This window comes from Leopardus geoffroyi, chromosome A2 (assembly GCF_018350155.1).
Source record: "Leopardus geoffroyi isolate Oge1 chromosome A2, O.geoffroyi_Oge1_pat1.0, whole genome shotgun sequence".
Lineage (NCBI taxonomy): Eukaryota > Metazoa > Chordata > Mammalia > Carnivora > Felidae > Leopardus > Leopardus geoffroyi.
In genome coordinates this window covers 52,637,182-52,663,641 of record NC_059331.1, presented here as the reverse complement: position 1 = coordinate 52,663,641, position 26,460 = coordinate 52,637,182, and the positions used below count along the sequence as shown (strand labels likewise).

General features: G+C 47.4%; 1 long non-coding RNA gene across 1 annotated transcript; it reads left to right on the top strand.

Annotated features, from left to right (window-relative positions):
• Nucleotides 1-17,533: 17,533 nt before the first annotated feature.
• On the top strand, nt 17,534-25,852 carry LOC123605978. Its single transcript, XR_006716034.1, has 3 exons — nt 17,534-17,836; nt 24,298-24,505; nt 25,646-25,852. It is a non-coding gene; the product is annotated as an uncharacterized LOC123605978 (long non-coding RNA).
• The last annotated feature ends 608 nt before the right edge of the window (nt 25,853-26,460 follow it).

Genomic DNA, 26,460 nt, shown 5'->3' with positions numbered 1-26,460 from the left:
GGGCTATCCCAACATTGGGGCAGTGCCCTTGCTAGCCTTCATCTAAGACCAATGACACAGGCCTAATGAAGGTCCTGCACTGATTGAAGAGCCACGAGCCCACGTTTACTAGGGAGCTGGGAGCAGAGCAGGTGATGTCCGGGTGCTTTTCGGCACTGCGTCACCTCACTCTGTAAGCTGCATAGGCGCCACCTTGTTAAAATGCAGAGTCTGATTCTGCAGCTCTGGAGTGGGGCCTGATGTTCTCCATTTCTAACAAACTCCCAACTTATGCAGTTGCTGCTGGTCCTGGGACCACTCCACGAAGTGCAAGTTTCTGGAAAATAAATAAAAAAAACTTTCCCGCCCACTGGGTCTCCCAGGGATGCTGAAACTTTCATTGCAATGAAAAGATTCTAGGTTAGACCAAGGGAGTCAATCCCTAATGACCTGCTTAACTCTCTAGGCATGTCCATCTCCGACCACCCCCTGCCCATGAGCTTGACTTGATGCTCTGGCAAACCCTAACTCTTTCCGGTCTCCTGAACACACGATGCTATTTGGTTGGGATGCTATTTCCCTCTGCTCAGGCTGTACCTTCTGCCTGTGAGCTCATTTCACTGGATTGTGCTAAATTACATCCTGCTTATCTTTGAAAAATATGCTAGTGCGTCCTTAGGCTGAGATAAGTATCACCGCCCCCCCACCCCCCCGCCCCCCCGCCCCATAACCCCACGGGCATCCTTACAGCTGCAGTCCTTGTGTCCACTTAGACCATAGCACATATCTTCTCATATGGAGACTGACTGTACACGGGTCTGTCTTCCCCACCATGCTGCAGGTTCCAAAGCCTTGTCCCCCATTATTTCCTCAGAACCTAGCACAGAGCCTGGCACATAGTAGGTATGCAATAAATGTCTGGCGCACTGATCCAAAGCTGAGAACATCTCCTCCAAGGAAAGCCTTTAGCAGATTCTATCCATCTTAAAGAGAAAGGGCTTAATTTTATAAACAAAGTGTGTCTAGGGGTTGTCTTTTTCTGCTTCCTTCCTTGCTCCTGAGTTGAAAGAAAGGTGTGAAGTGACGAGCACAGTAATGCAGTTTGCTGATGCTCTACCTGGGTCAACTCACTGAGTCCCGTGAGGCAGATCCTACTCTCAAATCCCCTTGAACAGGTAAGAAAACTGGGACTCCCAGGGGTCGCTGACCCATCATGCAGTGTGTAAACGGCAGACCAAGTGGGGATTCCAACACGGCTCTGTACAACTGCAAGCCCTGGGGTCCTCCTCCCGAGTTCCTGCAAAGCTGCAGAGCTCCAAGTGTGCCTTCTGAATAGGGGAGGGGAGGCCTAACAGCATCCACATGCTGTGGGAAGGCGAGGTGTGGGATGTAGTTCCTGAGGGCTGGGGCATGGAGAAGGGGGAGGAGGACCATTTCCTCGAGACAAGGTGTCCAAAGGGATCTAATTTTTGAAGGACACCTGGATGGGGAGTCTCGGTCTCCAAATGGAGCTGTTCTTGCTGCAAGACAGCGGGCCACTCATTTTTGATATCAATTCAGAGAAACAGTCAGAAGGGTTGTCAGCTTTGACTTGACAGAGATGCTGTGGGGAGGCTGTTTCAAAGGACAAGACAATGAATGTATTGCCTCTTGAAGGGAGCAGAAGGAACAGCTAGACAAGGGATTCCAGAGTGAGTCACATCCTGGCTCTAGCCTGCTCAAGCCTTGGGGGGCCTGGGAGGTGGCTTCGAGTGGCCCCACAGGTGGTGCCCTGTGTCCCACACTCCCTACAGGAACAAAGCTTCCAATTGAGCCCAGCCAGCCTTTGTCTCCTCCATCACAGCCTGGATTCCCGCCCCCACTCTGTTCCTCTGAGCCATCACTGCTGTAATGAGCTGGCTGAGGTGGGCCAGAGGGTGAGCAAGGGAATGATGTCCCCTCCCCCCAGACCTCCTCCAGGCCTCTCCTACTCCCCCATCTCTTGGTTTCCATGACAGCATCTGGCAATGAGGTATCTACTTCAAACTGCTGGCAGGGATGCCAGGCAGGAGCCACAGAGACACAGGCCTGGGGGCAACACAGGAGAGGTCTCAGCTGTTGAATGTCTGCTCTATGTGGGTCCCATTGAAGATTTGACATCCAGCACCTCCCTTAGGCCTCACCCCAACCAATCAAGGAGCCCAGTGTTGTCCCATTTCACAGCTAAGGAAACTGAGGCACAGAGAGGGGGAAGGGACATGCTCAGGACCATACAGAGCAGAGCCAGGATTCAAACTCAGACTTCTGTGGGCCCTAAGCCCTGGCCTTGCATCACTATGCCACCCTGACTCTTGGCCAGGGGTCAGTTGTTCAGGCCCGAACCCCATCACTTGCGACAGGCCCTTGGGTGAATCCCTTCACCTCTCCGAGACCCTGCAGAATGGGGCTGTGGAGTTCCATTGCTCTGAGGGGCTGAGAGGACTGAAATAAGTTAGGGCAAGCCCCAGGCTCTTATTTGGATTTCAGTAAAGGGGTCTGTCCCTCCACTTTCAACTTGAAAGGTCCCAACTCTGCCTGTCAGAGCAGAACCAGGGCTGCCTGAAGTCCACTGGGAGAAGTCCAACCCAGAGGGGTCCCTTGCATGCTGCCCGCCTCCCGTGTTCCTGACAATAATGGCCATCACTCACCGGGCACCCACTTTGCACCAGGGGCCCCGCTAGGGCCCTGCACGCTCATAATGACCCCAGGAGGGAGGGGTGATTATCATCCTCTCGTTATAGATCGGGAAACTCGTCAGTGGCACGCAAGGTAAGCACCTCAGGAGCAGACAGGAGGCAACCTTTGCGTCTGCCTGGGTGACTGGGGGAAAGTATATCAGGAAAGTATACCATTATGCTCAGTTCTACCTTCACAAGAGACCCAGAAGCCCATTGTTTCTCTTCGTGTCCACACTGTACCCTGGTCTAGGCCACCCCTGGCCCTGCTTGTATGACAGCATTAGCCTCCCTGGAACTACTCTTCCCTTCCTTCGGTGTATCGCCCACACGGCAGCCAGGTTGGTGCTTTTTACTGCACATTTGATCATGTCACTGGAGGTTCCCGGGGTCTTCTGGACAAAAGCCAGGTCCTCACAGTGGCCAACAGGGCCTTGCGTGTCTGGCCCCATGACTCTGACCTGATCCCTTACACTTGCCCTTGCATACTCTGCTCTAGCTACTCAGGCCTCCTCCCTCTTTCTAGAACATTCCAAACCATTTCCAGCCCAGGGCCCTGCTGTTTCCTCTGCCCACAATGCTTCCTTCTCAGATATAAGCATGCTTCGGGTCCTCACTCGATTCGAATGCCACCCCTCCTACCTATGGAAATGGACATCCGTCAATCTGCTACCCTGCTTATCACTTACTGCTCGTCAACACTGCATTTTATATTCATTTGTTGATTTACGTCTTGCCCGTCCCTCCACTAGAGCATAAGTATTAAGAAGGCAGGACCCTTCATCTCATTCATCCCTTTACCTTAGCACCCAGAACGGTCCTCGACAGTCATTCACGGGTTGTCTGTGGGCTGGCCTGGGGCAAAGTTTCTGGACAACTAGATACTGGCTACCTGAACTAGAAGACTGCCTCTCAAAATGCAGAATGTGAAACATACAAAGCAGCCACAGTCGGTAGAAATCAGGGACAAACATCAAAAGCTATGAGGTCACAGAAATGATAACACAACAGATGTCACGTCATGGGCCAGCAGAAGCCAGGGACAACAGACATCATGGGTGAGCAGAATCCAGGAAGCAGACTATAAGCCCCACCTGGGCAGGAATCTTCGTCTGTGGCGTATCCCAAGCGCCTAGAGGAGGGCCTGGTACATAGTAAGTGCTCAGTAAATGTTTACTGAATGAATGAAAGGTGCAGTGGAGCAAAAAGAAGAATTAGTTGGCATAAGCAGGAAGAGCCAAAGCCAAGGAGTAAGCAGCAAGGAGCTCAGGCCCCTCGTTGTCTCCATCCTACAGAAGGGAGCAGAGGACACTACTGTAGAGACAGGATAGGCTAATGAGTCTCCAGTAGATCCAAACAACACTCCAGCTCTCTGTGGGGCCTGGCAGTATGGTGGTGACCCTGTGTTTTGTCTTTCTCACATCCCGCTATACACAGAAAATAAACCCCATTAACTGAGGTTAAACAGGGTGCATCTCTAGTCCCTATAACCCCAAACAATCTGCTAACAGGGAAGCCTTCCTGAAAGAGTCACCATGGAACCAGCATTCCTAACTCCTTTCCTTTCTTTCTTTTTTTTTTTAAACAGCTGTAGAGACATAGTTTATATACCGTAAGATTCACTTGCTTTAGGATGCATATTTTATCACACAAAAAAAAATCCCTAGAATAAAACTCACTTGTTTTAAGTGTACAGTTCAGTGGGAACTTAGGGCTTGAGTGGGCAGGGGAAGTGGGAGGCTGGTGGCACCATACCTCATGGTGACGAGGAGGGATGAGGTGTGTCTGGGGAAGGGCAAGTTGTCCAGTGCGGATGGGGCCAGCGTGCAAACACCCCATGGACGGAACTCTGGCTTGGAGTCTGGAACTGATGTGAGAAGTCTCAGAAAGAGAACGGTCTGCCCAAAGCCAGAGGTGGTGCCCACAGGGGTCACAAGACCTGGGTTCTGGGGCCAACTCTGTCATGGCTCTAGACCGGCTTTGAATCCCAGTTCCTCCACTTTTTGGCTGTGTGATCCTGGGCTCCTCATCACTGACCCAGGGCAACAACAGTCTTGACCTCACGAGGCTATTTAGAGGACCAAATAAAGTGACACACATAAAGTGCTCAGCACATCATCCAACTCAGAGTAAATGCTCAGTGCGTGCCATTATGACCGGTGCCTCGTGTTAGGTGAGGCCAATAAGATGTGTGAGGGAAATATTACAAAGCAACAAGCCCAGAAGACGAGATCCACTCCCAACTGCACTGTTTTCAAAGTAACATTTAGTGCACAAACACAGAGCTCTGTGTCTGGGATGAAAGGGAGTTAAGATGCATTCATCAGGAAAATGCTTGGTTTCCCCTAGCGACCAGGGACGCAGAGGAAGCCCTCAGTGTTCAGAACAGCCATGGTGAGCTTGCCCTTAAGGAACTCGGCACTGACGGGAGGCCCGGGTGTCCAAATCCCTGTCCCTCACTCAAGCTCTCCACTCCAATCCGTGGAGCCAAATGTTCCCTTGAGTTTTCTTCCCTACTTGTCTGTTTTTTCTGCTTGTAACAGAGAGAAAACAGTGAAAACTCTGGGTATTAGTGAGGACTCAACACAGGAAACCCAGGGTTTAGCTTTGTGGCTTATTCCTGCTACCTTGCCTGGAACTTGCCCCTAGAAAGATATGCTTTCTATATTTATGGATGACACGAATGGAAGAATGCGTCCTGAGGTACCCAGCAAAGAATCAGGATTGCATTACACTGAGCAACTTCTAAAAATGTTTTAGGCAGTTACTTCGAGGGGGTTCATGGCACTAAGGAAAGAGGTCAGAGGATCTCAGTTCAAATGCCAGCTTGGCTACCCTGGCTGTGCAACCTTGGGTGAGTCACTTAGCCTCTCTGAGCCTCCCACAGCATTACTCTTTCCCATCTGAGAACCTTGCATCCCCTTTCACTGTGACTTGTCCAGCATCTGTCTTCTCCACCATCCCTTAAAGGCAATGGGTGTGTCTGTCTACTGCAACATCCCCAGCACACAGTAGGGGCACAATCCCCCAAACAGACTCCAACTCCTGCTTTTATCTTCCCATACCTCTGCTGCTGGCCCAGGCAGCACTGCCTGTTTGGATCTGGCAAGGACCCCATTTAGCCCCAAGAACTTAACTGAGAACTTCTTTTGCAGGCCTCTGGTCAAAAGACTGATGTCCGTGTCTGACCGAGGAATGAACTGCAAGAGTCCTTCTGTTTCTGGCTTGATACAAGAATCCCATGAAGGAAGCAGAGTCCTATGAATGGTTCGATTAAGGGGAGAAGATACAAACCCTCTACTCCCACAGAACCTGGAGAGATTTGTACTAGGATCCACATACTGGAAGGCACAACAGAAATCGTATCTACAGCCCTATGTGGCAGAGGAAAGCAGGTGTGGGGGAGGAAATAGCTGATCTTCGTGGGCAAGGAGAGTCTTAGAAAAAAGAGAGAGAAAACATAAATTTCCATCTCTGAGGGGTGTGCAGTCTGGAGGTGGAAAGAGACAGATAAACTAGGTATTTATTTTACATGATGCTGAATACACGGCATCACAGAGGCACCTAAGCCAGTCTGGAGGATCAGGGTATAAATGATGTCCTCAACAGACCCCTTCCTTCTCTGTGCCCACCCTCACTGCATCAACTTTCCTTTTGTTTACAGAAGACATTTTTTATGCTCCCTACCTACCTCCCAACCTTCAGGACTTTCTGTTACTCTGGTCACACTTTACGATGTGGTCTGACCAGCCTGCTTGCTCTTCCTGGAGAGTGCATCTTTTCACCTCTTGTGCCTTTGCTCATGCTGTTCCCTCTGCCCAAAATGTCCTTCCTCTACACCTCCACCCATTGAAACCCTATGTTTCAAAGCCCTGCTCACATTTATCCATTCTCCCATTCATTCATCCAACAACTATTTTCTGAGGGCTTCCTATGTCCCTCCCAATGTGATGGGTACCAGGAATCTAATGAGGAACCAGCCACGGGCCATGTCCTTAGGCGCTTACAGCCATGAGTAGACAGAGATGGGTACAGTATGGAGTAATATGCATAGTAGAAGTAAGACCAGGGGGTGCTGTGAGTCCAGAGAAGAATTCAAACCTAGCCTTTAAGTGGAGGGGAAAGGGGTGTTTAGGCAAGGCTGCCCGGAAGAAGAGACTTTTTTTTTTTTTTGATAGAGAGACAGAGAGAGAAAGAGATGGGAGGAAGGGGCAGAGGGAGAGGGAGAATCTTAAGCAGGCTCCATACTCAGCTCGGAGCCAACACGGGGTTTGATCTCACAACCATGAGATCATGACCTGAGCCAAAATCAATAGTTGGACACTTAACCGACCGAACCACCCAGGCATCCCTGGAAGAGGAGACTTCTAATCTGAATTCCGAAGAATAAGATGAAAAGAGAGAGAGGTGCCTATAAATGCATGTGAACGTATACAATTATGGCCATGATAATGACTGGCATTTACTGAGTGCTGCTAGGAGCCAAGCACTGGGCTAAGCCCACCTGTAGCCCTCTCAGCCCTATGGGAGCTGAGTACTGCTTTCGTTCCCATTGTTCAGATGAGGAGTCTGAGGCACAGAGGCATTAAGAGTTTGCTCCTGGGGGCGCCTGGGTGGCTCAGTTGGTTGAGCGTCCGACTGCAGCTCAGGTCATGATCTCACAGCTCATGGGTTCAAGCCCCACATTGGGCTCTCTACTGTCAGCACAGAGCCCACTTCAGATCCTCTGGCTCCCTCTCTCTGCCCATCCCCCCTCGTGCGCTCTCTCCCCCCTCTCAAAAATAAATACACACTAAATAAATTTTTAAAAAAAATAACCTGCTCCCGGTCACACAGCTACCAAGTGGCAGAGCTGGGGATCAAACTCAGCATGACGCCAGAGCCCATGCTTTTGACTACCACACTGTGCCATCCTACGTTGTCAGAGTTATTCTGCCATATCCTCTTTTCACTTAATGATACATTTCCCATGGACATCTTTCCAAGTGATGATACTCGAGTTTCACTCTACTTAATGGCTCTAAAGGATGCCATTGGATTTTGAGCAGGTAAGTGACATGATCAGATTTGTGCCTGGCAAAGAGTCTTTGGGGGGACATCAGGGTGCTGTCTGGGGACAGGGAAGATTAGTAGGGGGTCCTGGGGAGGGAGAGCAAGGCTTAAGCCCAAGCTGGGCCTCCGGGAACATGACAGGGCAGTGGGGGCAGCAACTGTCAATTCTGAAGGAGGGAGGAAATGGGAGAGGGGCCGTGAAGGACCCACTTCTTTACAAGGCCTCTTAGAGACCCAAGCGTCTTTTCCCTTGGCCCCCAACCTCAGCCCTGTATGTTTTCATTCTCTCCCAGCACGCTCCAGCTAGCACTTCCAATTAAAAGTGAGCGATCATCAGTTTCAGTTCCTCTGAGATGTGCTGATGTGGTGCCTGTGGAATTCTTAATTCTCTGAATAATCTTTGCCCAGGAGGATTACATCTATTCTACCCCCAAACGCAAGAAGCAAGCAGAAAAACCCACGAGTTTACCCAATGGCAGTGCTTTAATACTGACCCCCAAGTAGTGCCCCGGCCAGACTTCCCACGTTCAACCACCTGTCTGTCCTAATCCATTTGCTCCAAAACAATGTCCCCGCCTCCCCACGGCCACCGCCCTCTGGTCCAAGAGATCATCCTGTCTCATCTGGACAACCGCAATAGCCTCCTTACTGGTCTCCCCAGTTCCACTCTAGCATAAGTTAGTCAACATCTCAGACCTCAGTTGTTTTTATCTATAACATGGGCACACTAATTCTTATCTCACAGAGATATCTCCCACATGTTTATGAGGGAGTTTGAGAGATGAAATAAGGCAAGTGTTACTCACGCCCTTCTCTGCTTCCCTTAGGAGCCGGCCTACATGCAGGGAGCATGTATCCTACTCTGCTCCCCACCAGGAGGGAGAAGGGGCCCTCTGCAGGGCCCAGCACCCAGGCAGGCAGGGACACCCGTCGAATTCTGGCCATCAGCGTTAGCCCACCCCGCTGCTCCAAGGTCACTCCAGTTAGTGTCAATGGTGACATGCTGTCTTCCTGCCGCCAACTCTCAGTTGGGCCTGAAGTCAGGCCAGACAAAGGAGTGCTATTTATCGGCCCTTCTAGCCCCAACAGGAGAGAACAGCGAGAGAAACCCTGCCTCCATTCCTAACTTGTCAATGGAGTTTCTCATGGCCTCCGTCAAGCCCAGTGTTGGGTGCTGTGAGAATCAATCAATAAACGACTGACAAATATTGATTGTGCTCCTGCTACAGCCATGAAAAGAACCCATCTTTGTTCAGTGTTTCTTACTACTCTAGAAATGCCTAAAAGCAATTTTAGGTGTGTGAATGCTACAAAGTACCAGGGACATTCGCCATCTCAATGGTGTTCACTGCCACCTGCATGACTGGGGCATGTCCTTGTCTTTACGGCTCTAGCTGTGATCTCACTTTCTTCATCCAATATGTTTTTCAGTGCACACCTACTAGGTGCTTGTGCCAATCAATGGAGTCACAGTAGGTATAGCAGTAAACCAGGCAGATAACATCCTGACACTCCTGGAGCTGGCAGTCTGATGGGGACCTATAAGAAAATCAATAGCGAGGAACTGGATTGGGGTGGGGGTGGGGGGTGGTGACCCAAACAGGGTGGTGAGGGAAGGCCTCTCCGAGGAAGGGATATCTGAGTCCTCAGTGATGAGAAGGCATAGTCACTGCAAGTTTGGGAGAAGAGACTCTCAATAATGCTGTGAGAATTATTATTACTAGTATTATTATTCTCTTTTACAGATAAGAAAACCAAGGCCAGGGGGGTTAAAAAGCCTCCTCTGAGGTCAGAGAGGTAACCAGGATGTGAAACCCCAACTATTGGCACTAAACTCACTGCCTCTGAGTTCTAGAATTTTTTATTTTTTATTTTTATATGTTTATTTATTTTGGGGGGGGGGGAGAGAGAGAGCAGGGGAGGGGCAGAGAGAGAAAGAGACCCAGAATCCAAAGCAGGCTCCAGGCTCTGAGCTGTCAGCACAGCCCTATGCGGGCTCAAACCCATGAAATGTGAGATTATGACCTGAGCTGAAGTTGGACACTTAACTATCTGAGCCACCCAGGCACCCCCTAGCACTTTTTATTTTTATTTTTTAAATATAATTTATTGTCAAGTTAGCTAACATACAGTGTATACAGTGTGCTCTTGCCTTCGGGAATAGATTCCCAAAGCACCCTCAAGGAGCTTCCAGTCTAATCTGAGAACATATCTTCACACAGAAAGCACCAATCACAAAAGGAGTCAGAAATTGATATATGGGATGAACTCAATTTCAACTTTTAAAACCCAGTGGGGTTTGTTTTGGAACATGACAAAATGATTCCCAATTTCTTAGGGGAAAAGAAATCCATATAATATATTTATTAATTGGTACTTAATAAACTTTATGAGTTGCCAGACTGTGGTAAATCCTTTTTAAATATTAATTCTTTCAAACTTCATGACTTATTCATTACTCATAGTGATGCTGTAAGTTAATATGGTCACTAACCCCACTCTATACTTGAGGGAATCAAGGGAAAGATGGGGGGGGGTGATTTGCCCCAGACACACTCTGGAAAGTGGTGGACCCAGAATCGAACCTATATCATCTGGCCCTAGAATCTTTGCTCTTACCCTGCGCTGAATTCTGAGGATCATTTATATAATTTAATGTACATACACAACCACATTTTATCTCTTTCTGTCTCACATGAACTTGCTTTCAAGAGATTGTGATGATCTGATTTAAATGCAGAATTCAGGTCTCCCCCCAGTGTGCTCTGGGGAGCTCATGGGAAGTACTTTAAAGACCTAAGACCATCCTTCCCCAGGGAGGTGGAAACTAGATCTGCCAGAGGCCCATGTTAGGCCCACTATGGTGGATCCAGTTAGGCAGTTAGGTGCCGTGGACAGAGGAAAGAAAATGAGGCTTCCATCATGGGCTCAGGATCAACAGTCATTGGCAGATGTTCCAGACCACATGTGTGGGCTGGCGATGGACAGTGTTTCGTGTAGGGTAGGGAGAGCGACAGTAGGACGGATGTATTTAATGATGGTTTTCTCCAGGAACACAGAAAAGCCAGCTAGCAAATAAATGAAGGTCTCAGAAAGATTAAGCCGAGTGAAAATTGCCTAGAAAAGTTTAAAAGAGAAAAAGAAGAAGAAGCCAGGGGGAAGCAGACGCCTTTGCCAGCTATTAAAAAGTACAGTACACAGATAATCATCAAAGTGACATGGTACAAGCCTCCCCCGCTCTTCTCCACCTGTGCTGTGCCTGGTTGGTATTTCCCCACCGTTTACTGCCATGATCCTGTCTGATGGTTGGCCGCTAGAATCAGTGGAAAGTCCAACACCAGAATAGACAGCCTGGAAAGAGACCTGCTACTAATGACAGGGTTTCCTGGTCACACACCCTGATGCCCAAGAGAGGAAACCGTGCAAACGGCACCCCTGGGAGGTGCCCAGTGCTGCGGCTCTGCCTCTGACCATACAGGGTGCTTTGGTATCTGATACAGGGGGCACACAGGTGAGGAAAGGAAGAAAGATGGAATAAACAGGGTGGGGGCAACTGGTTAAATATGGGAAAGGGAAGTTAAGTCAGATCTTTATCTTACACTCGAATTCAAACAGCTTAGAGAAGGCTAACTTAGTGTGAAATATGAAACCATTCAAATAATGACAACCAAAAACCTTGTTTTCCTAATGTGAATAATGGAGATATTAGTAACTACCTTGTAGCATTATTATGGGGATTAAGATACAGGATCCAGATTAGGACAGTGCCTGGAGCTTCTGTGAAAGAGGATTGAGGGAAGAATAGGCAGAGAAGTTTGCCCAAATCTAGCTACCTGCAGTGGGACAGGGGGAGGGGCAGAACCGGTAGGAGGGGTGTGACCCCAGGTCCTAATTGGGGATTCCAAGTAAATGGATATCACAGAGAGGGAAAGCCTCTCCCACCAGCTGGAAGATGAATGGTCCGTGGAGGCAAGTCCCTCCATCTGTGGGCACCAGGGAGTAATAATTCATTGTGAGCACACTATCTGCAGCCACGTCAATTTTAGTAGCAGGAAGACGCTCAAGGGGAGCTCACAGGCATCAGACTCTTGCCCGAGGCTGAACTCCATCCATCCAGGATCCCTGGATGCAACAACCCTACCCAGTGTCCAAGGCTAGGTTCTCCCCACAGCACTCAGGACAGCCGGCTTCAGAGTCCCTGAACCCCTACCTGAGGCAGCCTGAACCTCCCACTGGTAGAAAGTTCCACTTTGGACAGAGCTGAAACCAGCTGTCCTCCCCACCCTTCTCTTCAGCTTCCACCCTCTGGGTCCTCATTGCTGAGTTCACCAAACTCCTCACATGAACACCACCCAGCTTGCACAATCCCTTCTAGAGAACTGAACAAGTGGAAACACTGCCCACCTCGTTTCATGAGGCCAGTGTAACCTTGACACCAAAGCCTGACAAGTAAGCACCAGAAAGGAAAATCACCAGTGGATCTCACGCATGGAAACATGATGCTAAAATCCTCAATAACAGGTGAGCAGAAATAATCCAGCAATAAAGATACTACAGGATGACCCAAGTTGGGTTTATTCCAGAAGTGCAAAAATCATTGTGGATTACCATGTTAACAGGCTGAAAAAGAAAAATCATGTGACTATCTAAGTAGATGTAGAAAAAAAAAAAATGTCAAAAACTCTACTTCCATTTATGACCAGAGAAGAAGACAAAAACAAAGAAGAAGAAGAAAAAGAAAAAAAAAATAAACATGTGGCAAATTGGGAATAGAAAGGAACTTCTTTAATCTGATGAAAATTATCTACCAAAACCCTAGAGTAAACATTATCCTAATTGTCAAATGTGGACAGCTGCTCCGTAAGAGTTAAAAAAGGCAAGATGCCCAGTATTTCCTCTTTAATTCATTCTTATACTGAAGTCTTAAGGACTGTAAGGCAAGAGAAAAGAAAAAGAAAAAAGAAAAACCCTGAAAGGACTGGAAAGGAAGAAAAACTGTTACCTGCACCTCCTACAATTCTATAAACACTTCTTCCAAAAGAATCTATAAATACATCTTTTTAATTAGTAAGAGACATTAGCAAGATTTCTAGATACAAATCAATATACAAGATGCTAACATATTTTCCCAAAATGTAACCAACAGAATATTAACGTAAAAATATACATATATATATTTAATTTATAATAGCATGCAAAATATCAAATAAATAGGACTATATCTAACCAAAGATGTGCAAGACCACCAAGGGAAATTAAGAAACTATACTGTAAGAAATTAAAGCTATCGTAAATAATGAAGAGAGATACCATGTTCATGGAAGACTAAATACTACACCTTCCCATCCCCAATGGAGCAACAGAGAGCTCAGCAGAAAGAGGGAGCAGATTGGAGTGAACTGGGCTTATATTCCACCTCCTAGTTATTAGGGGTCAATGGATATGAAAGCATTTTATAGAGTGCTATGTAAATACAGGGATTCTTATGACCAGCATTATTGCCTCTTACTGGTCTGAGTATGGGGGAAAAAGTTCTCCCTCCCAGATAAGGCCAGCCTCTGCTCATCAATTTCTCATTAAGGGCGTTGCTGAGTGCTTACTCTGTGCGTAACATTTCCTTATTCAGTCCTCACAACAACCTACAAAGTGGGTGCTATATTAACTCCATTTGACAGATGAGAAAGCTGAGGTTCAATCAAGCAACTTGTCATTCATAGATCCATTTATTCATTCATTGGACATTCATGAGCCCCTTCTATGCACCAGGAGCTGTGAATACCATGGTGAATGAGACAGACACAGTCCCTGCTCTATCAGAATGGATAGTGGGAAGATAGCCAAAAGTCACACCACAACTAATGAGCTGGCAGAATGAAGATTCAAACTCAGGTCTGCTGAACACCAGAGTCCATGCTTTTAATCACTCCCTGGAGATGCCTTCCTCAATCTCCTCTACTCCATCCTCTCTGTTGTGATGTAAAGATTTCTAACATCCATTCTGCTGGCAGAGGCAAGTTTCAATGGGCCTTGCCATGCAAGCTGCTACACAAATTGAGAGCTGTCAGCTTCGATCCCAGCCCATGTGATCTTCCTGCATTATCACTGGAGAATTACAGCAGGAAAGATGAATGCATAAAAGAGGAGAGGCATCCTGCCCCTCCCACCCCCACAGCATCAGTGGCATTGTTCCCAATGAGTGTGTGCCTGAGTCCTCTGCTATCATTAATGGCAGAAGTGAGTCACTTATAAATAAGATACGGGAGCTTTATTATAATTACATCCCGAGATTCAGAAATGCTCAGCGTCACTGTGAAAGGGAGGGCAGCAGGTGACTGAGGCTTGAATGATCCCTCTGCCAGGTACATCTTTCAGATAAAATGTCTTGGATCAGTAGCAATTACTGCTAAGGCTTGGCCTGAATGCTAATGAGAATTACTTACAATCGCATGTAATTCTTTGCCATTTGTACTATCTGCTTTTTTCCTTCTTTTCTCTGCTTTTCCGTCTTGGTATTAATCCTGAGAACCAGACACTGGGAAATACGATTAAAGACCATTTTGCAGATAAAAAGACTGATGCCCAAGGTCACTCAGTTCAAAGGTCTAGGGCTGGAGTTCTAACCCTGAGGTTTTGTTTGTTTGTTTTGTTTTTGTTTGTTTTTGTTTTTGTTTTTGTTCCTTTACCTCACTTTCTGTCTTTAAGGGCAAAAAATTTTGGAACTCTGGATGTGCCCACTCCACTTACCTGGAAGGTACACAAAATATCCCGAGTCAACAAGACAGGCTTGAGTAGTGTGTTCTGTTGAGGCCTTTGCCTTAGTGAGGACAGGGCAGCTGGGGCAGATCTTATGAAGCGAACTTCAAACCGACCCTCTGCCATCCCATAACCACCAAGAGGCTCAGGCTTGGGCCTGAGAAATGTTGTGAAGAGAGGATTTTAAGACAGAAGATAGGAAGGTAGGAAAGATAGGAAGAACCTTTGTCCTGCCCACAGACACTAGAAAATTGCCCCAAACCCATGGCCCACGGAACCAAGCCAGAGAATGAAGTTCAAGCAACTGCTTGAAGCAGCGGGTTTCACCCTAACAGTGACAATTATGGGAACACTTAGCATTTTCTGAGTTCCTAGTGGAGTGCCAGAAGTTTCAGTAAGTCTGCCCTGAGACATCGGGCTTCAGGCTATTTAAAGCTGGAGACCACACTAAGATTTCTGGGACAAACCACTTACGTCTCCCACTTGACAGATGAGAAAAAGCAAGAGGATTGCACTGGTGAGGCAGCTTGCAGACGGCAGATCCAGGATATAAAGCTGGGCCTGTTTGACTTTAATACTAACACTCATGACAACTAACGTTTAAACAGCACTTTTATGTATGACATGGCACCATGTAAGTACTTGGCGCATCTGAACACAATTCTCTCAGCAACCCAGTGAGGGAGGTGCTATGAACATTCCTATTCTAGAAATGGGGAAACTGAGGAACAGAGTGGCGTAGCAACTGGCCCAAGGCCACAGAGCTCATAAACAGCACTGGAATTTGAGCCAGCTCCAGGATCCACACTTTTGCAGCGTTTGCTATGCTTCCCTCCTCTTTGTTATGAAAAGGCCACTCTGTTTCCACCAGGCACAACTCCACTGTGAAAAGGAAAGTGCAAACATGGAATTCTGAGAGGCTCCAACGGCAGGAGGTTCACATACAAGTTCTTCCTTCCTTGGACACTTGAGGGCCAAGAGGGACCACTCCCAGCTCAGGACTGCCCAAACTCCCTGGGCTGCAGGCGCCTCTTGAGGCTGCTCCAGTCTCCACCCAGCTCTGAAATCACAGACAGGGAGTGCTGGGCCAACTCTTGCCTTAGAAGGATTCTGCATCACACTGGAAAACGGTACCAGGCTTTCCCTCCCCTCTCCATAGATTCTCTTTCCCCCAGGGGCAACACCTCTTGATAGAGGTAGCCTCAGGTGGCCTTGGGCTTATAGCAGGGTCTAGCAAGTCCTGAATCATATTAATGTATTTACATGGGGTTGGCAGGGATTCCTGTGAATGATGACCCACCCAGCAGCAGGTCCCCTTGAGGACATCCATGAGAGAAAAAGGAGAATGGTGCGCAGGCATTAGGGACCCCATTCTTTAACTCTGCTTCTGCCAGCCACAAGAAGGAGGGACCTATCTGCAGCCTGAGTTTCACTGATAATCTGGAATGAGTCAGGTAAGACTTGTGTTGAAATCCCAATTCTGCCACGGACCAGCTGGGCAACCTCAGGCAAGTCACTTAACCTCTCTGAGCCTCAACAGAGCATCTGTCCAATGAGGTTAGTAGTAATAGTGCCTACCTTGTAAGGTTGCTGTGAGAACTAAATGGGATAATGCATAATGACACTACAGTTGGTGCTCTCTCTCCCCCTCTCAGTCCATGCTGGTTCCTGACTGCCAAGAATGGGCATATATCAGATCCCCAACTCCCCCTCTCTTTCCTGTTCTGGAAATACACTCCATCTGTGCTCCACTCACAGTGGCCCACCCCTCACCAAAGAAGGAATTCCCCAGCACCTTTCAGCCAGGCTCAGGACAAGCACTGTCCCCTCATGTCAGACTCCAGGTCTGAGGTGGGAGCCCCCTGCCGGAGAACAGCGACCCTGCCTGCAGCATCTCTGCACTACCAGCTGCCAGGCAGAGAGGACACCTTACAGAGATTAAGGCGTTGGAAGGGGTCTTCTGAGGGGGGTGGGAGGTGGATGTGAAGGGGACAGTCACCCAGGGGGAGAAAGCGACATCCATAAAGAACTGCTGCTATCCAGTGTCTGCTCCTGACTTCGCTGGCTCCTTCCAGAAAAATCCAGAGCAACTTCCAGAATTTGGTCCCCGCTCACTCTTGCCCTGAAAGAGCAGCCCCTACGCACTTCGGCCACCAAAATCCACTCCCTAGCAGTAATGGCCACCCATTTTTCCAAAGGATCCTCCCCTCGGTACAATGAGGAGGTGGTCCGTCCCTCCTGGGCTTGCCGAAGACCTCTGGCGATGGTCTCAATGCTTCCCATTGAGGACCCCGGTGACGCTGAACCAGGGGCTTCTCCGCGTGTGGTTATGTGGTTTGAGTCAGGCCTCCTGGGGCTCAAAACCCTGGTTCTCTCCTTGACTTGGTCTCCCTCCTTGGTACAACTCTCCCTCTCTAAGCCTCAGTTTTCTCCTCTCTAAAATGGGTGTAGTAACACCCGGTTCCTGGCGTTACAGGGAGAATCCCAACAGGCACCGGATGCCCAGCGCCTGGCACAGATAACGCACTCCACAGACGGGCTGGGACTGCGGTTAGCATGGAACTCAGCGCCAGGGGCAGCTCTGGAAAAGCTGGGGACTCGCCCTCTCCGCCCCAGAACCCGGAGGCAGACGCTCTGGGCGCGCGCCCTGGCGAACCCCGGGTAAGCCACAGGTGTCTGCGCGTCGGGGCAAGGCGCTCGAACGGAGTATGAGGGCGGGTGCCGTGCAGCGAGCCGCGCCGCGGGACCCTCCGCGAGCCGCCGGTGTCCCTAGGGCCCCCAAGCCCGCCCACCCTGCGCCCGCCGGCTCCCGAGGTCCGTGTTGCTCCGCAGGGATGCCCAGACCCCAGCGGCCAGCGCACAGCCTCGCCCCGCCGCTGAGGCCCCGCTGCGGCCCCTGCCCGCGCCCTGCCCGCGCTCGGTTCTGACTCACCGGCGCCGGCTCCTGCGAAAGTTTGGTGGCGCGGCGGGCGCGGCGGCCAAGCTGCTCGATGCTCTGCGGCGGCGGCGGCGGCGGCGGCGGGGGCGCGGACTGCGGAGGCGGGGCTCCGGAGGAGGAGGCGCGCCGAGGGGGGCCAGCCGGGGAGGGAGGCGGAGACCCGGGCCCGCGGGCCTGCGGCGCCCCCGCCTCCGGCTCCTCGCTCCCAGGGCCGCCCCCACGCCGGGAGGGGGCGCGAGGGGGCGCCTGTGGCTCGGTTCGGACACCTTCTCCCGCCTCCTGCCGCGCACCCCGGCCTCGGGCTCCGCGCAGCGTGACAGCTCCTCGGGTTTGGAGAGAAGGGTGACGGAAGGGTCAGAACCCTGGCGAGAACTCCCCACCGCCCACACTCACCTGAGGGCGGGCGGACGGGCGGAAATAGGTAAGTCCAGACAAAGAAGCAGAGCTAGAAAGTCAGAGAGATGATGTTTGGCAAAGTCAATGACAGACTGAACGACAGACATCTGGTGATGCCCCTACCTCCACTTATTCCTGCTGGAGAGGCCAAAATAGAAACAGATGGACAGAGCCAGACAGATGGAGAAACTGTAAGATTGACAGAGACGCCACCCTAGAGGTTTCATGGCGAACTAGAGAGACCCCCCCCCCCCAAGGTCTAGAACGCCACACCCCTCATCTATTTCTCTTTAGCCCCTCCAGATGAGCTCAAGTTTCAAAATGAAGATGTTTCCATTGGCATCCTGTGCTAGATTGAACCTAGAGTTGGGACCACGGGAGACTGCAAGGGCGGGGGTGGAGGGTGGTTCTTCTACAGGTCCCCCGGAGCCTCTGCCCCGTGACTCTGGGAGCCTGAGAATTCTTACCGGCTGCCTTCAGTTCCAAAACTGGGGAGGAGTGCCAAAGTTTTCTTTCCTCAGTACCGGGAAAACTTTTGAACCTCTAAGCAGTTATGGCCTCAGATCTTATCTCAACACTTCAGAAGAGACACCCAAGTTCAGAGGGAGAGAAGAAAAGAACTGTGTGTTGGGGGGGGGTAGGATGTGGTTTGGGGGCATGGTGGGGGTTTTAGCTTCCTCTGAGTAGAAGGCAATTCCAGTCAGTAGTTGTGGGATCACTTAAAGCTAGTTTGAGACCCAGCTTCACAAGCTGTGTGTGGTATGTTAATGATCCCTCTTTCTGGCCTCAGGGTCCACATGTGCAAAATGAGAGTTAATAAAAACAGCTGTCATAGTGCCATGTACTCTTCTAAGAGCTACAGGTGCTTACTCATTTAATCCTCATGACACCCTGAATAAGAATTATTATTATTCCTATTTCACAGAGGAGAAAACTGAGGTACAGAGAGGTTAAGTAACATGCTCAAGGTCACACAGCTAGTGTGGAATCCACTCTATGCAACCTGGTTACAAGGTCCAAGGTCACGGTTACTGGGCTGTAATCTTCATCTCCCTGGGACTGCTGGAAAGTCCTATGAGGTCATTTACATAGGAGACTTAGCAAGTACTCCATAAATGGTAGTTCATAGACCATTGAGCCTGTCTGCAAGGTAGGGATTAAAGCGTTGATGGTGATGCCCAGAGATAGGAGACTTTGGGTTCAGGATAGCTGACAAGCCATGTTACCACCCTGGGTACCAGTTCTGACCTTCATGAATCAGAGAGACAAGGGACTCCCCCTTTGTTCCTCTAACCAGACTTCTATTCATTAGCATACCCCTCAACCAGAACTCACTCTGAATCCACAGTTAGCCCCCCTCCATTCCCTGGTGAATCTCCAGGGCTGGCATATTTTACACTCTACCAGACTAATGCCCCTTTAGGAATTGAGTTAGCACTTGGGGTAGCAACTGTTACAAACTCTAAGGGAAATGCAGTCTATCCCCTACAGCTGTGGGGCTGACAGAAGTAAGAGGTTGGGGGGAGCTTGGAAAAGTCTGGGTCCACTTCCATTCCCTCTCCTTTCCGCAATTCAGCAAAAGTCTGCTTACTTGAAATTCCTCTCCAAAGTTTCACTTCCCAGGCTGGTGTTAAGCCTACTAAGCCCATAGTGATCACCACTTTTAGAAACATCAGCATTTTAGAAAGAGCAGGTCAGACATTATTTGAAGCCCCTGGCGGGCAGGGTGTGTGTTGTTTGTTTTGCTGCAGCATTTGGAACTGATAGATCATAACTCAGGCCACATCCTGGGTGTGTGAGATGGAGGTGGGTAACCAACTTACTAATAACATACAGGCAGCAGAAGAAAAATAATAGTAAGCCCTTTCTCATATTTACCATGTGCCAGGCTCTCAGATCATTAGACATAATCTGATATACCTACTCCTCGCAACAATTCTGTGAGGAAGATATTGTTAACTTCCTATTTTGCAGATGAGGAAACTGAGGCACAAATCGGGGAAGAAACTAGTTCAGCATATACAGCTAGCAAGTCATTCCAAGAGCGGACAGTTAAGAAGATGCTGAACCAGGTCTGGAACCTAGATCAGTCTGGCTCCATGAGCCTGTTCATACTTGTGTCCTTGGTGGAAGAAAGCTAGAAAAGGGGGACTCGTTGAGCCCCTGAGTAGAGATTAGAGGTATGGATTAAGAAGGGGTAAATGAAAAGTATCTTGTTCTACCACTTGTTAGTTCAGTGCTTACTTTGCTTCTCTGAGCCTCAATGACCTTGTCTGTTACATGAGAATAACAATACTTGTGTCATACCCAGGGTTTTAGTGGTGATTCTTTTGGTTGCAGGTAACATAAACCCAATTATAACCAGGTTCAGCCAAAAAGAGTTCTGAACTGAAAATTTTAAGAAGACATTTTAGATTCAGACATGGTCTGTGCCAGAAGCTCAAAGGAAGTTGTCATGAATCTGTTTACCTCTATGTCTTGACTGTTTTCTTTTGTGTCTGTTTTATTAGCAGGCTGAGTTTTTCCACAGGAAAGCAGAAATGGCCAATTAAGCCACCTCAAAGCAAAGAGATCACTACCTTAAAACTTCCAGCAAAAATCCCAGGGTTGACCCCCATTAGCCTGGATTGGGTCACATGTCCAGCCCTGAACCTATCACAATTGCTCTGATTGGCTAAGCCTGAGTAACATATCTATAGCTAGAGTCAGAGAGTGGGGTCAGCCCCTCCAAAGTTATAAGGACTAGGATTGTGTGGGGGATGGTTCCCTAAAAGCAAATTAGGGTGCTCTTAGCAGGATAATGGGGCATTGAGGCATTGGTGCTGGGCAGCCACAGAACCCAGTCATAGAACCCATGTCCCTTGAACTGAAACAAATCCCAGTTAAAGTAACAGCTGAAAAGTGTTATATCGCTCACTAACCAAAAGAGTTTTCTTTGCATTTGCACAGGGATACTAGAAATCACAAAGCCTTTAAGACCCAGAGGAAACGAATGCCACTTATGTTGGACTCCCAGACTGTGCAACAAGCTATGGCCCAGGGGACCTGGGAAGAGTGCTCAGTCCAGCTCCCCACACCCATCCCATTATGAACTCAGCCATTTCCTCTGGGGACTCTGCACTCTGGGTGCTGAGAGCTCCAACTGGTCATTTTTCAGATAGCTGCCCAAAGAAGGCAAGATGGCCCTTCTCTTGTTATACTTCCGGTTCAGTTTGTGAGAAGAGATGTTAGTTCTTCACGGCCAAGTATCGAGCATGTTATTTAGAGTTATCGCAATTGACCCTTTCAACTTGGCCCAGATGCAGTTCCAGAGTTTCTGGCCTTGGGCAGTTAGTGTGACTTCTCCATTATAAATGTCGTTAGACTGGCACACTGTGAAGCTTATCTATTTAAAGGAAAGTGAGCAAGAATGGCATATGTCAAGCTGGAATAAGACCTACCCCTTCCTCCCCCACTTAAGTAAAGCACATAGGTTAGGAGTGCACACTGCTGGTGGAGTGGGAACTGATACAGGCTTCCTGGAGGGCACTTTGGAAGCAAATGTTGAGGACTTTAAAAATGTTCGGTCTAGGGGTGTCTGGGTGACTCGGTTGAGCACCAACTCTTGATTTCGGTTCAGGTCGTGATCTCATGATTCATGAGTTCGAGCCCCACATCAGGCTCTGCGCTGACAGTGTAGAGTTTGTGTGGGATTCTGTCCCCCTCTCTCTCTGCCTCTCTCTCCCAAAATTAAATAAACATTTAAGACAGTTCAGTCTATGAGTGAAATAAGTCAGTCAGAGAAGGATAGATATATGTTTTCACTCATATGTGGAACTTGAGAAACTTAACAGAAGACCATGGGGGAAGGGGAGGGGGAAAAATAATTACAGAGAGAGAGGGAGGCAAACACCACAAGAGACTTTTAAATACAGAGAACAAACTGAGGGTGGATGGGGGGTGGAGAGAGGGGAAATGGGTGTTGCGCATTGAAGAGGGCATTTGTTGGGATGAGCACTGGGCGTTGTATGTAAGCCAATTTGACAATAAGTTATATTAAAAATAAATAAAAATAAATAAAAAGTTCGGTCTATTTTTCCATACCCTGTTTTTCCTGAGCAAATAATCATTTAGATATCACCAAGATATACATAAAGATGTTCATTGCAGTGTTGCACACAATAGGAGAAGATGGAAAATAATCCAAATATCTAACTATAGGGAACTGGTTACATAAATTATGGTATATCAAAAGAATGGACCATTCTACAACTGTTAAGGTAATATTAGAGACTATGGAATTACGTGAAAATGGGTTATGCTATGTAAAGTTAAAAGGGCAAGTTACAAAAGACTAGGTATGCATAAACTCACTTTGTGAAAAAATATACCTATTTGTGTATAAAAAAAAAAACCTAAAGTAGTTGCATTAGGCATAGTGGGAAGGAGAGGAAAATTGATAGGTGCTTTTGGTGTTTATCTGTATTACTTAATATTTCTTTAGTAAATTTGTATTACTTTGGTAATTAGGGAAAATGCCCAAATAACTGTTATAAAAGGATCTGTGTTTGGTTTCCTTTTAGAAAAGCACTTTCATTCATTGAAAGATCACAAACCAGAAGTAAGATTAAATTGATCTATCTGCCTTTTTCTCTCTGTCTCTCTCTCTGTCTCTCTCTGTCTCTCTCTTTCTCTCTCTCTGGCTAGGATGTGTGGAGACGAATGGGGAGCTTAAGCCTGGCAGTGGCAGTAAAGCTGCAAACCAAAAACTGCAGAGACCAAAAACTCTACGTATGGAAAATGTCTGTGAACTCCAATGGACGTTCATATATACTCCAGGAGAACACATATGGCCTAGAAATGGGTTCAGCATAAACTCTTTTTGCCCCTCCAGCCCCATATGACTGCTTCTCCATTTCTCAGCTTCTGTCTCCCCATCTAGTTACCTAGGAATTGGCAAAGGCCTGGGGGAAGTCACACAGAAGACTGGGCTCACCTCTATGTGTTTCTTTTCATTCTGGGATCTTGATCCTTCAGGTCTTGGCTTCCTGGAGAGCTCTCTGATGCCTTCTAACAGATTTTCATGTTCTTTTTGACAGTTCTAGCCAGGATTTCGAGTTGTTTATTGAGAGAATTGCTCTCTGCAAGCTAGTTTGTCTTGAGCAGAAACAGAAGTTGGGTCATACGTTATTTAAGTGAAAATGGCTAGTTATGAAGTGTATGCACCGTGGGATTCTGTTCATATGCAGAACATGTATATGTGTTTAGTCAGAAGAAATACTGGAAGACTGAAAGCTACATACAGCATCTATCTCTGGCTAAGTTTTCATTTTTTAATGTTTAGATGGTATTTTTCAAAGTTTATACAGTGGACTCTGACCATGTCTAATCTAGGAGTGAGTTTTGAAGTCATTTGTACCCATTTTAAAAATGTGGACACTAAGGCCGAGAACATTTAAATTCATTTCAGTTGAACAATTATTGGAGGCTTACTGTGAGCAGAGAACCATGTTATGGGCCCCTGGGACATCGAAAGAAATAACACCTAGTCACTTATTCCTCTATCTCAAGCATCTCCACATGTTCTTGACTTTGGGATAAGAGAGTGAAGATGACAACAATCTGCCCTCAAGATAATCTAGCTGTGCAGAAAGATATCCGAAGACACCATCCCAGGGATGATGTGGTAAATGCTAAAGCAGTGACGTGGTAGAGACTGTGCTTTGCCTCTTAACAACCATTCTTTCAATATCAAACTACAAGATTGGATTTCCCAGCCTCCCTTGCAGCAAGGTGTGGTCATGTGACTTTATCCATCTTGCACTGTCTATCTCCATACTTCTTTTACATGAAAAAGAAACTTATTTTGCTTATCACCCTGTTATTTTGGATCTTCTCTTTCATACAGATAAACTAATCCTAACTCACACAAATCCCAAAAATAAAGTGCTATGGGAACAAAGGAGTAAAGGGAGGTTGGAATGCATATTTCTACTCTTGAGCATCAAGGAAGTCAGAGGAGGTGTAAAAGGTGTGAAGAGTTCACCAGTAGGATGGGCAGGGATTAAAAAGGAAGAGGATTTCAGGCATACCATGCAGGGAGCATGAGCACCGGGCTGGAAATGGGTAATGGAACGGGCTGGAGATGGGTGCATATGTGTTGGAATCAATCAGCCTGGACTCAAATCCTATCACAACTTTTAGCAAGTCACTTCATTGCTCTATGCCTCAGTTTTCCTGTCTATAATATGAGGATAATAGTGGTATTAACCTCATTGGGTTGTAGAGGAAGTTGGGAGGAGAACATGAGTTAACATGAAAAATGCTAAGAGCAATGCCTAGCACATGGTGAGTACTCAGTAAATGTTGGCTGTTATAGGCTTATCTGTAAAATGAGGTAATCATAGTCTAACCTCATAGGGTGGCCAATGTGTACAATATGGCACAGGGCTTTATACAGAGGACGTGCTCAACTATTTAGCTCTCTTCCTCTTCCCTTCCCTCAAGGAGCTTACAGTCAGCATTTGACAAATCTTCACTGAGCCTCTACTGTGTGCCAGGTACTGGCACAGAAGGTTGCTGATTCCAGGACAAATCAGACCTTATTCCTGACCTCCAGCTGCTTAGTCTCAAGAAGAGGAAAGGAAAATAAAGAGACAAATATAATACAGTGTGAAAAGTACAACAGTGGTCCAATTTCAGTTCATGAACTGAGGTGAGCAAGAAAAGTAACTTTAGTTTTTATTAGGTGAGCTCAGTCTCTGCTCTGATCGCCCATTTCGGGTAGAAATCCTTAATCTCAGGTAAGTTAGGTTTTTCCTATTTCTCTGGGGATAGTAGGTCAGTTCGAGGACTGCTACGGGGACATCTGGGGTGTGTCATCACTTATCCACTCTGGCATCTGTTAAGACATCTTTGTTCCTGTCCGAGGAGAGGTCACCACCTGCACAGGGCACTGCTAAGTTATCTCTTGTCCCTAAGTCTCATTTCCTCTCTCAGCTGCTCCTGGGTCCTTCCAAATGCACAGGACCCATTGCTCAGCTCCCATGGCCCCTGGGGTACAGAGAACTCTGCTAGACATTTGGGTTCTTCAGCCCAGCCAAACACAGCCATTTGTCTGTAAGCACAGGCTTTTCTACATTCAATTTCTTTGAAGTTATCTGGAGATTCTAGGGCTTTACTCCAAGCTCGGATATGTCCAGAGAAGGAGCAGGTTCAAGTGTCCCTTTCCTCAGGAGCTCTTACCACCCATCTCTCCCTTTGCTGCTGCTCCAGCTCTCTCTCCTACTCTTGTCTGTGTCAACCTTTTAAAAGCAAAAGGTAAGTGATTCAGCCAGCCAAATCCAGTTCATTCAGAAATAGCAGAGGAATTGTAATTCAGGACAAGCGAACTATAAGGGACCATAAGCAAATCTCCAGAACAAAGGAGGAGAGTGTTTTTTATAAAGGAAAAAATGGAGTTGGGTGGGGGTGTTTTGAACCCAAGTTCATTGGAGGAAAATGAGAGTTTGAAGAAGTGGGGGCCTCTCCTGGGCTACAGGCAAGGGCACCCTCCTTTGCCCATCCAGAGGAAAGCTTTCTTCTTCCTGCTGTGCTACGCAAGCTTCTACCATGGCTTCCCTACTTCAATTCTGAGTTAGGTTTCCTTAACACATTTTTACATCTGGAAGCTCTTATCTAGTTTCAGGGAGGGGAGCCTTGCTCCTCAATACCCTGCATTTTCCCATATTCATCATGTCATCAGTATACAACAACCTTTTCCTGTTGCTGTCACGATCCTAGACTTTAGAAACTCAAAAGCTAAGAAAAGATTTTGTTTTGTTTTATTTTTTTATTTTTTATTTTATTTTGGCAGAGCCAGAAAAGGGAAGTAGCCTTGAGACAATATCTTAAGATAAGACTTCCGGGTAACAGAAATTAGCAAGAATGAAAAACAACCCTAGGAGCTTCCCCCACGTCCGCCATCAGAATAGCTAAGCTTAAGACAAGTGACAACATCAAGTGTTGGCTAGGATGTGGAGCCCCTGGAACTCTCATACACACCTGGTGGAGATGCAAAATGGTACAGGTACTTTGGAAAACTGCTTGGCAACTTTAATAAACAAAGATCGGCTTGAGGTCCAGAAATTCCACTCATAGGTATGTCTCCAAGAGAAATGAAAACATGTCCACAAAAACTGTAGGTAAATCTTAACAGCTTTATTCATAATAGTCCAAGCCGGAGACAACCTAACTATCTACTCAAATAGGAATTTGAATAAACAGTGTGGTAAATCCATAGTATGGGATACCACACAGTAATCAAAGTGGATGAATGATTGCTGCCCACAACAACACAGAAGAAAAAAATCATTATGTTGAATAAGAGAAACCAAATGCAAAAAAAAAAAAGTGAATATTATATAATTCTACATATGTGAAATTCAGTAACTGGCAAAACTAATCTATGGTTTTACAAGTGGTGACCTCTGGGGGAGAAGGGAGGAACAGGACTGTTTTTGACCTAGAATGGGCAATGGAAGCAGATGTTAGAACAATTCTACACTTTGATCTTTGGGATGGTGACACAGGTGTATACAAAGGTAAAATTTTTAAGTTTTTAAAAAATGTTTATTTCTTTTTGATAGAGAGACAGAGAGCGAGCATAAGCCGGGGAAGGGCAGAGAGAGA